Here is an 11,712-nt window from a genome sequence, read left to right on the forward strand (position 1 = left end):
CATCGGCTGGCCCTCTCCAAGCGGCAGGCGGCAGAGGAAAAGATCCACGAGATGCTCGCAGCTGGGGTGATTGAGCCCTCAGACAGCCCATGGGCCGCCCCAGTCGTTTTGGTGAAGAAGAAAAATGCCACCTGGCGGTTTTGTGTGGATTACCGTCGCCTCAATGCAGTCACCAGGAAAGACTCTTACCCTCTCCCACGCATCGATGACGCCCTAGACCACATTGCTGGGTCCAGCTGGTTCAGCTCCCTTGACCTCCGCAGTGGCTACTGGCAGGTGGAGCTGGCCCCCGAGGCAAGACCAAAGACCGCTTTTACCCTTGGCCAGGGACTGTGGCAGTTCCGGGTCATGCCATTCGGACTCTGCAATGCCCCAGCTACGTTCGAGCGACTGATGGAGAGGGTGCTGGCCAACGTTCCCCGGAGCCACTGCGTGGTGTATCTTGACGACCTGTTGGTGCACGCCAATAACTTTGACAGGGCTCTGTCCAATCTGAGTGAGGTTTTTGCAGCCATCCGCCGAGCAGGGCTGCGGCTGAACCCTGCCAAGTGTCGCCTACTGTCCAGGGAGACGGAGTTCCTGGGCCATGTCGTCAGTGCTCAGGGTGTTGCTACTAACCCGGCAAAGGTGGCTGCAGTTCGAGATTGGCCAACCCCTGCAAACGTCAGTGAACTGCGGAGCTTCCTGGGACTGGCTTCCTACTACCGGCGCTTCGTCCGTGGCTTCGCCACCACCGCCAGTCCACTGCATCGCCTCACTGACAAGGGTAAACCATTCAACTGGGACGACAACTGTGCGGCGGCCTATGCTCAGCTCAAGACAGCCCTCACTGAAGCCCCTGTCCTGGCGTACCCCAATCCGCAACAGCCCTTCATCGTGGACACCGATGCCAGCAACGTGGGCGTTGGTGCCGTCCTCTCACAGCAAGGAAAAGATGGGGAACATGTGGTGGCCTACTTCAGTCGAGGTTTAAGCAGAGCAGAGAGGAACTACTGCGTCACCCGCCGTGAGCTGTTGGCGGTTATCCTGGCCCTCCGGCAGTTCCGGCCATACCTGCATGGGAGTCGCTTCCTCCTCCGCACCGACCACGCCTCACTGACCTGGCTCCTGAACTTCAAGAACCCTGAAGGCCAGGTGGCTCGCTGGTTGGAGGCTCTTCAAGGGTACGACTTTGAGATCCAGCATCGGGCAGGGCGGCTTCATTGCAATGCCGATGCCCTCTCACGTCGTCCGTGTGAGGCAGAGGAGTGTCGCTACTGCTGGCGACAAGAAGAGCGGAGTCAGGAGACAGAGCAGGTGGCGGCCGCCTGCCCGACTTACGACACTGAGGGATGGCTCCCCCTCACCACTGAGCAACTGAAGCAGCAGCAAGAGGCTGACATAACCCTGTCAGTGGTGAGAGGCTGGATGGACGCGGGGCAGCGCCCTAAGTGGGCTGAGGTGTCGGCCCTGGGACCTGAGGTCAAGGCCTTTCATTCCCAGTGGGGCAATCTGGAGGCCCGTGATGGGGTGGTGTACCGTAGGTGGCTGGCGCCCGGACGAGGGAGTGACCTCTTGCAGCTGCTGGTGCCCCATGCTCTGCGTCCCCAAGTCCTACAGGTTGTCCATGGCTCAGCAGGGGCGGGGCACTACGGGGTTGCGAAGACCCTTCGTCGCCTGCGGGGACGCTTCTACTGGCCTGGCTGTCGGCAAGATGTGGAGTTGCATGTGCACTGCTGCGACAGCTGCACCGCCCAGAAGGGTCCAACTCAGCGCTCCCACGCTCCTCTGCAGCAGTATCTGGTGGGGGCCCCGATGGAGAGGATAGGGGTGGACATCCTCGGGCCCTTCCCGATCACAGACTCTGGCAACCGCTATGTGCTGGTGGCTATGGACTACTTCACAAAGTGGCCAGAGGCCTATGCAGTCCCAGATCAGACCGCCGCTACCACAGCAGAGAGGTTGGTGGAGGAGATGTTCGCCCGTTTCGGGGTTCCTGAGGAGCTCCATAGCGACCAAGGGCGGAACTTTGAATCCCAGGTCTTTGGTGAGATCTGCCGCCGGTTGGGGGTGAGTAAGACGAGGACAACCCCCCTTCATCCTCAGAGTGATGGTTTGGTGGAGCGATTCAATCGCACTCTGGCTACCCAGCTTGCCATCCTCACCAGCCAGCATCAGAGGGACTGGGACCGCCACCTTCCACTGGTTCTGTGGTCCTACCGATCGGCTGTGCAGGAGTCCAGCCAATGCACACCTGCAGCTCTCATGTTTGGGAGAGAGCTCCGGACACCGGTGGAGTTGGTGTTTGGTGCTCCGCCAGAACCGGAGATTGCCGGAGGAAAGGAGATGGATTACCTCCGCAGACTGAAAGAGCGACTGCAGGTTGTGCATGACTACACCCGTCAGGCCCAAGCTAATTCCAACGTTCGGCAGAAGAGGGCATACGACACCCGGTGCAGAGGACAAGCTTTTGGGCCAGGGGACCTGGTGTGGATATACTGCCCTGTCCGCAAAAAGGGGATCTCCCCCAAGCTTTGCAGCCACTGGCAGGGGCCTGGCGAGGTGGTGGGCCGTCTGTCTGAAGTGGTGTATCGGGTGCGGATGCCTGGTAAACGCCGCATTGTGGTGCTGCACCAGGACAGACTTTCACCATATCGCCCCCTTGCTCCACCAGCAGTTGTCGGAGGGGGTGATGGCAACCCCCCAGGCTCCAACCAGACTGACACTCCGCCAGGTCCGGCTGCTGGCTGCTCTGGACGGCCTGATCGCCAGCGGAGGCGGCCTGGACGCTTGAGAGACTTTGTCCTGGGTGATGGGGTCGCCGAGGACGACTGACCCCTCAGGTGGGGGCTGTGTAGCGATCAGGGAGCTGATCGCTGTGTATGCAGCAATGCATCTTGGGTGTTTGGGGAATATGGGCTTTAAACTTCAATTAATGTTGTTCTAATTAGTTTTGGCTGTAGTGTTGGTGTTTGTGTTGTCATGCTTTTACTGTTTTATCAGTTGACCCAATTTAATTTATTGTTATTTTAGCACCAAGTACGAGAGTTGTACTGTGTTTGATGTGCTCTGGTCCGTTTTCTTCAAATGTGTTCGTTCTGATTTTTCACAATAAAAGCGCCTGTCTGTACAGCGTGCGGAAGGAAGCCTGAATCGTCCTTCTTCTTCTCGGCTCGCCACAATATATATATATATATATTTTTTTATTTTTTTTTATTTTTTTTTTTTTTTATATTATTTTTATTTTTATTTTATTTTTTTTTTTTTTTAAATAGGGGAGACCGGGTATGGTTGTTACATGGGGAGAGTTGTAACACCACCACTTCCACCAAACAGGGATAAGATAGGAGTCATATGACGATATCAGTGTTTACTCACTTCCTCCCGGATCCCACATCATGATTGTCTGGAAACAGGTACGTGCAGATGCCGCAGATCTCCGTTTGCCATCACTGACCTCAGCTGCAGCTGCCAATGGATGGACAGTCCCAGAACAGGAGGAAATGGTTGCTTTCTCAGCTCCGCACTACCTTTGTACAGCTTGTATTGTGATATTGTGTTTGTGCTGGTGTTGTAAAGTGTCTTGAGGTGTTTTTCCATCCATGCTATCGCCAAGAAAAGGAACAGGTTGTTCTCCACTGTTGTTCATCAATCTCTTTTCTGTGTTTTAGTCAACTTGTAAAAGTTTATCCTCATTTAATATTGTACTTATTAAACTAGTTTTTAGATTCTATCTCTTTTTTTAAAAATGTGACACGGTATTGTTGCTGTTGCCTTAATTAGAACACACACACACGCACACACACACACACACACACACACACACACACACACCCGCACACGCACACGCACACGCACACGCACACACACCCACACCCACACCCACACCCACACCCACACACACACACACACACACACACACACACACACACACACACACACACACACACACACACACACACACACACACACACACAGACAGACAGTAAATGTTTGTTCTGACATGTCACTAATGTCACTAATTTCCACACACATGCACACACTCTGTCAAACAAGGTGGATTTGAGTGACTGAGTTATTGTCAGTTACAGAGAGAGAGAGAGAGAGAGACATTGTTCTGGATTGTTCTTGTATTTCAATAAACCTCCTTTTTGAAGCTTATTACATGGCCTGTCTTCTGTTTTTGCTTCTTTTGTCTAATTGTTACAACTTACCCCAGCATATTTTACAACCTACCCCGGTAGTGGGGTAGGTTGTAACAAAGGAACACCGTGTATTTGACATCAACTCAGGCTGTCTGTGATATTCTTGCAGAGGTTTGAATTGGTGCCATTTGCAGCAAACAAATGTGGGTACTTTGTATGAACGTTTGAGAACTCTAGTTCAAACATTCAGTGAGTTACAAGTGCTGAAGCAAAAAGTGTTACAACCATACCCGGTCTTCTCTACATTGAGGGGCGGAAAAAAGGAACTTAAAGGATGGATGGACTATCTCCGTCAGAAATCGTCTTCTGTACCAAGCATGCATTATGTGTATGAACGCTGTGGACCCCTTTATAGCATTTTAGTGGTTTATTTTTATTAACCAGGTCTTGTGACACTTTTGTAACATGCAATTGATCCTATGCACTTTTATTTGGTGGGGCAGGACTAAAAACGATTGCTTAAAACACTGAGATAGGATTCCATGTTACAAAAAATATTCTGCAGATTTCAGATGTTTTAAATTGTTGACATTTTTGAAAATTTGAATTTTTTTATCCACCTACCCATTGTGCATTGCTGAGGGATCATACGTAAATGCCATTCCACACTGGGAAAAGAGAATAAAGGAGAAACACGCACACGCACACACACACACACGCACACGCATACGCACACGCACACACACACACACACACACACACACACACACACACACACACACACACACACACACACACACACACACACACACACTCTAAGGTGACGAGTCAGACTGGAAGCAGTTCAAAAAGCCCCCATGGATAAACCAAAGAGAAGCGTGATGTTGCCCAGTAAGGAGCAGCCGGGGCCCCGGCCTGGACCCAGGCCCGGGGTTGGGGCTCGTATGCGAGCGCCTGGTGGCCGGGCCTTTGCCCGCGGGGCCCGGCTGGGCCCAGCCCAAAGGGATGACACGGGCCCCTCTTCTTCCTCCTGTGAGCCCACCACCCACAGAGGCCACCGTAGGGGTCGGGTGCAGTGTGGATTGGGTGGCAGTCGACGGCACGGGCCTCAACGACCCGATCCCCAGACACAGAATCTGGCTTTTGGGGCATGGAACGTGACCTCGCTGGGCTTGTGCGGGAGGTTGAGAGATAACGTCTGGATATAGTCGGGCTCACGTCCAACGCACAGCTTGGACTCTGGAACCCAGCTCCTCAACAGGGGCTGGATACTCCACTTTTCTGGAGTTGCCCGCGGTGAGAGGCGGGCGGGCTGGCATGGGCTTGCCGCCATGTGTTGGAGTTCACCCCGGTGAACGAGAGGGTCGCGTCCCTACGCCTTTGGGTAGGGGACAGGTCTCTGACTGTTGTCTTGGCATATAGACCGAACAGCAGTACGCAGTACCCGACCTTGTTGGAGTCCCTGGGAGGGGTGCTGGATAGTGCTCCAACTGGGGACTCCGTTGTTCTACTGGGGGACTTTAACGCTCACGTGGGCAGCAACAGTGAGACTTGGAAGGTGGTGATTGGGAGGAACGGCCTCCCCGATATGAACCTGAGCAGTGTTCTGTTATTGGCCTTCAATGCTCGTCACAGTTTGGCCATAACAAACACCACCAGCACAGGGGTGTCCATAAGAGCACGTGGCACCAGGACACCCTAGGCCGGAGGTAGATGATAGACTTTGTGGGCACGTCATCCGCTCTCCGGCCACGTGTCTTGGACACTCGGGTGAAGAGAGGGGCAGAGCTGTCAACTGATCATCACCCTGTGGTGAGTTGGATGCGCTGGAGGGGAAGGAGGCCGGACAGACTCGGCAGGTCAATATTGAATGACAGAGAGTTTGTTTAAAACTGTTGACGTGGCTTAACCAGATTGCAAGCAAAGTTTTACTGTGAAATTATTGAGAGGGTTCCATGTGCCTTATTTGCTGAGGATTCAAGGTGTATGCTGTGTTAAGAAGTCAGAATGAATAGACAAAGAAACTTCACTGTCTTCTTTAGAGGCTTGTTTGTTTTTAATAATGATTTAGTCCATTTGTATTTCAGTAGCTGGATCCGGAACCGTGCACACAGTATACTTAGTACAAAATGAACGGTTGAATACAGGACCTTTACTTTTGATTTATGGTGACAGCAAATGACTTCCTTCACACACTGCCGAGCAAGTGTAACAGTCAAACCAAAATAAATATCCTCATGAAGACAAGATCCTGAAACGATAGATGTTAAGTTGATAAGGGCCTTGAAGCTCTTCTTATTAAACGGACTTAGCAATTATCACAGCCAGTGAGTGATAACTTGCATCAAACAGTGTAGATGCATTGAACATAATGATCATTATTGTTGAACTTGTGTCATATTGGAGCTGCATAAACAGGAAAACATGATGGTTTGCTTATGGTGTAAACAGCTGATGAGTATCCATGAAAATATTGCCTGTTTTTATTTGTGATATTAGAAAGAAGGCACATTTCTTAAAAACTCGCTCTTGTCTGATAAAGTGTGTGTGGGTATGTGTTTAAGTGATATATTGCATAATGTGCTTTAGTTGACTCAGCAACTCGATTCAAATTAAAAATGTGGTTGCTCACCTCTGATACCGAGTAGTTTCCTGCTTGATTTCCTTTCATTTGAATCACATCCCTGCTTTAGAGGATTATCCTTAAGTCCATTAATACACTTTGTCATTGTTTAATGTCATCTCTGGACCAACACATGTACGTTTATCCATCCACTTTCCACATCAGATTCATCGGCCCACTTTAAGAAATCATCCACAGCCACCTTGTTTATCTTTAGACACACTGTAGTTTAAATCAATTTTACATTATTTTTAGTGTCTTGTTTTTATTGTTTAAAAGTCACTTGTGATTTAGATTTTTCTGTTATGATCATCATTGTCAAGTAGTAATTATGTTTAAGTACTGTAAGAATTAAAGGTATTTTTGTTAATATTCTTTGATCCTGTTGAGATTAATGACTGTTATAATTTCATACAAAATACACAATACATTTTAATTTTGGAATTACTTCAATTATTGAAGTTGACTTTTTTTTTTCAAAGCATTTTGTAGTTATATTTACGTATGGACAACACTCAGGTGACTAATGTAGGGTGAATTTATTGCTATTCCCTCACCAGATTGCACTGAAAAGAAATATGCTTCGTTGTGATAGAAATGTGTGCATGAGATGAGATCAGTGTCGGAAGTTTAAAGTGCAAACTCCCAGCATACAGATATCCATATAATGAGAAATTGGGGGAAAAAAAAAGAAAGAAAAAATATCGAACAAAATAGCAAAAATCATTTTAACGTCACCATTTTATGCCTTGCAGTGTGAAGTGCAGCATTCAGGGTGAAAGTGATGAACTGTATTTGATTGGGGATGTTTGTGCAAAAGCTTGAACAAAAGTCACTTTGGCAGTTGACGGCAAAGCTGCAGACATGTTAATCTGTTTCTGTGCCCACAACAAAACTTTAATCCTCGAAGTCTCACTACTTTTGCATGACTGATAATCCCAAGTGTGTGACGGGCAGATGGCGTCAGACGCTCAGATCTCGGTGTTTTTGTTATAGATCGCAAGTTAATCTGGCTTTCTTCATTGTGTCAGCGTGCATGCACCGTAGAACGCTTTGAAAAGCGAATCAAATGGTTTCGCATCTACTGTGCGTGTGATGTTTGATCTGGATGTGGCTAAACCAATTGTTTGGAAGTATTTCAGCTACATTTTTGTCTTTGTGACACTGCGCCATCTAGTGGGGGGGGGGAATGGGGTGACTATTTTTGGGAATAGGGGAATTGTGATTATTAACTTATTGACTTAATGACAACTGTGAATGCAGAACGTTTGTGTAGAGAAGATCTTCCAAGGAAGGTTTCTCTATAAAGACAAACACAGGAGGTTTTTTTTTTTTCCTTTTATAACAATGTTTTATGTTTTATTCTAATTACAATAAACAGAATATATCAGTCCCTTATTTGTACAAAAATACCTGAAAAGGTTACAAGTAAGATTTATAACGCCATTCAACTATATACAGATTGAAGCAAAGCACATTATGAATACAGGAGCGCTCTCTTACAATAAGAGATAAGTTCCTGTTTTCTTTTTTGCATTCCCTGAAATACATAATAGTATATATTCTTATATAGAGATTTTTTTTTTTCATTACTCATTTGTACAGCCATGGTATCTTGTATGTTGACAATGTTATGAAAATGCACAAGGATCAGAGGAGAACAGATCATTTCATCTTTGCAGGATCTGGGCCGATTCACTTTGAGCTCCAAACGTCTACTGAAACAAGACAAGCATTCATTCCAAACAGCTTCAGCCATACTGCAAGAGTGCAGTTTTTTTTCCTTCTTACACTATTGACTTAAATTGATCAAGTATTTGTTAAATTGCAACGGCATAGCTTTGCCATCCGGTTCCATGTTGCTCCTGCGTTGTGCACGGGGAAAAGGGATCAACAGAGGCACCGTCTGCGGTTGCAAGTGACCTGGCTACAAAAACTGACGCTGTGCTCCACTGTCTGTCCTTTTATTTACACATCGGAGTGTCTACCTGCTTAAAATGAACAAAGCTTAAAACTATAGCACACACAAAATAAAGAATGAGATTAGGTTACTTCATTAGGAAGCATCAGCGTCAGAGCTTTGAATCAACTCAGGTAGCCAGGTGAGCGTTGTTTTTAATCATGTTTAAAAAAAATAAATAAAAAAAAAATCCTAAAGAATTACATTAAAACCGCTAATAAACTCGATGTTTCTTTTAAATAGTACCTGGTCTACTCAATTTTCTTTATGTATTCTTTTCAAGTAATCACAACTAGAAGACGATTGGTGCACATTTAATTGAGAAACGTTTACAAGTCCCAGCTTCATAAAAACTAAAATAGTATCGTCCTGTACATGGAGTCCATCATCATCATCATCAAAATCATCATCATCATTACCACCATCATCCCGTACTTGAAGTGTTTTGATGGACCAGTAGTTTTTTTCCAATATGCTCCAAGTCAGCCCTGAGCAACCAGTTACATTCATGTCTATTAAGTGTAAAACATGTGGACACTTACGGAATCCTGCCTTTTGCATCGCAGCGTGTACAACTAAGCAAGATCTTATGCGAATACATACTTCACACCTTGCAAGGCAACCTGACTAATCCCTCATGTGGAGAACGTCTGCAACTTTACACACGACTCAGAAAAAAGATAATGTAGGTAGTTTTGTGGATGAGTGCATGAGACTGAATCTCAGTGGGACTTTGACGAATATTTCGAAACATCCGGCATCAACACGTCACCGATGTTTCGCTGATTTTCGACATGAATTTCAGCACCTGTAGCTTAATATGTGTATTGCTGTATAAAATATCTGCACTGTTAATATTAGTGAAATAAATCCTACATGGTAAACTTTGTATCCATGTTTGATCTTAACTCCTCCACCAATACTCTGATATGCTTTGAATTAAAGAAAACTGGAGATATTTGCTTTTTGATTCAAGGATGAAAATTAATAATGAGTAGAATGCTTTACCAAAACTATTGTTACACATTTGAATAACTATCTAATCTATGCATTTACGATTTTTGTTTTACTGATTCATCTCGAATGTGAGGGTTTTGTGCTAATCTAAACTTCTACAATTCTTTTTTTTTTTTTTTTCCAAGGCAAGGCAATTAAACAGTGAATCGTGGTCAAATTTCTGCTTTCTTGACAGTTTTTCCCAAAACACTGGCAACTTTAATGAAGTTCATGTCTACATTTTTGTAAACAAATTGATCAAAATATGTCAATAAAGATTGAATTACGAGCCCGTTTTTCGTTGTGAGACTGCCAGGCTGTCTCTACAGAGTTAAACAAACAAACAAACAAAAAAGAAATAGGAGTTACCAATGTTTTGGGAGACTGGTATATTCCAATTTCACAACATTCCATTTGTCGATTACTGGAATGACTACTGGAGTTAAATCTACCAGTGTGCTTTAAACATCACTTCAGGATATATGTTGGATGACAAAAAATTGTTTTGGAATAATCCAAACTAAAAAAATAAAAAAAAAATAAAAAAAAATCAATAAAGGCTATGCCATTAGAATTATAATAATAATCACACTGGTCAATCATTTCATGGTAATGACAAATAAAAAAAAACAACAAAAAAAAAACCAGTACAGAACAGCACAGAAAAAAGAAATCTAAAATTTTCAAGTAATCAGTCTCATCCAGATAAATAAATACATTTTGCTGCAACAATAAAAACAGACAAAAAAAAAAAAGTCATTGCATCTTAGATAAATAATGGTGACCATGCACAGAGTGTCGTCATAGTGCCGCTTATTCTGCATCTTGGATGTTTTAAGACAACCTGGCTGGCAAAGAAAACATGGCTGCTGATGCACATTTGTACACTAAACAAAGCTACCCCCCTAAGAGAACTTTCAGGTGTACATATGGAACAAGCAAAGGAACAAAGGAAGTAAAAAAATAAAAATAAAAATGTTGCTGTTTGTGCTGCAGGAGGTGACCCTGAGTCTAATTCACTATAGGTTGCTTGTGTGAGGTGGCAAAGGAGGATAACAATCCAACCCGGCATCGACTAACATCTGTGAGTAAAACAGTGTCCCTTCTTATTCAAAGAGAAAGCCGGCCCAGAGATACTGCAGTGAAACCCTCCATTCTATAGTTAATTACAGGAACTCTGCTATGTACTTACAGAAAAAGACTTTTTTTTTTCTTCCCCAGTAACAAAACATTAGATTTATGCTCAAACTGCACCGTCTGGGACAAACGTCACATTCAGTTGCTTGTTTGCTGCCTGTTCTCAGTCTGTAGCTCCTATTATTCTCACTCAAACCTGCAAACCTAAACGAAGGAACAAAGATGTGTTTGTGTTCTCCAGTTTCCAGGCTTCTGTCGCCCGTGATGGGTGTTTCTATTTACCCTAGGGAAATTAATAAGGAAGAAGGGCATCGGGAGTTTGCTCTGTCTTTTGTGGACAGTTTCTCTGTACACACAGGTGACATTGTCCCCAGTTTTTATAATTCTACGTATGGTTGAATTTACAATACATTTTGTGTCATATATTGTAGGCTCAAAACAACCGCGTTGTTAATCAATGAGTTATTTCACACGTGTTGAAATAATCTGGTTTTTGAATTTAAAATGGGGAATTAAAAAAAAAAAAAAAAGAAAAAAAAGTGAGCTATGTCTGGGAAGAATTAAGACAAAAAAATGTGCTTGTTCTGGAACTAATTCCTCTGGAAATATGAAACCAGTGTGACACCATAATAGTTCATACTGTGAAGTTGCTGTTGACAGAAACAGTAGGATGAAATCTGCTCTGATTCAATCAAAAGCTAAAAAAAAAAAAAACTCTCAAAGGACGGTGAGATGAGCCGACGCTCGTCAAGTTCCCAACGTGTTTCTAAATATTAAGAATTTCATCTCAACCTTTAAGGAAGACATCAGGAAGAAACGAGCGGGATGACGTAGACCTGATTAAACAGTGAGTGCGTTAGAGCTGGAGCTCC

The sequence above is a fragment of the Lipophrys pholis genome, assembly GCF_963383615.2.
Source record: "Lipophrys pholis genome assembly, chromosome: 9".
In the NCBI taxonomy this organism is placed as follows: Eukaryota; Metazoa; Chordata; class Actinopteri; order Blenniiformes; family Blenniidae; genus Lipophrys; species Lipophrys pholis.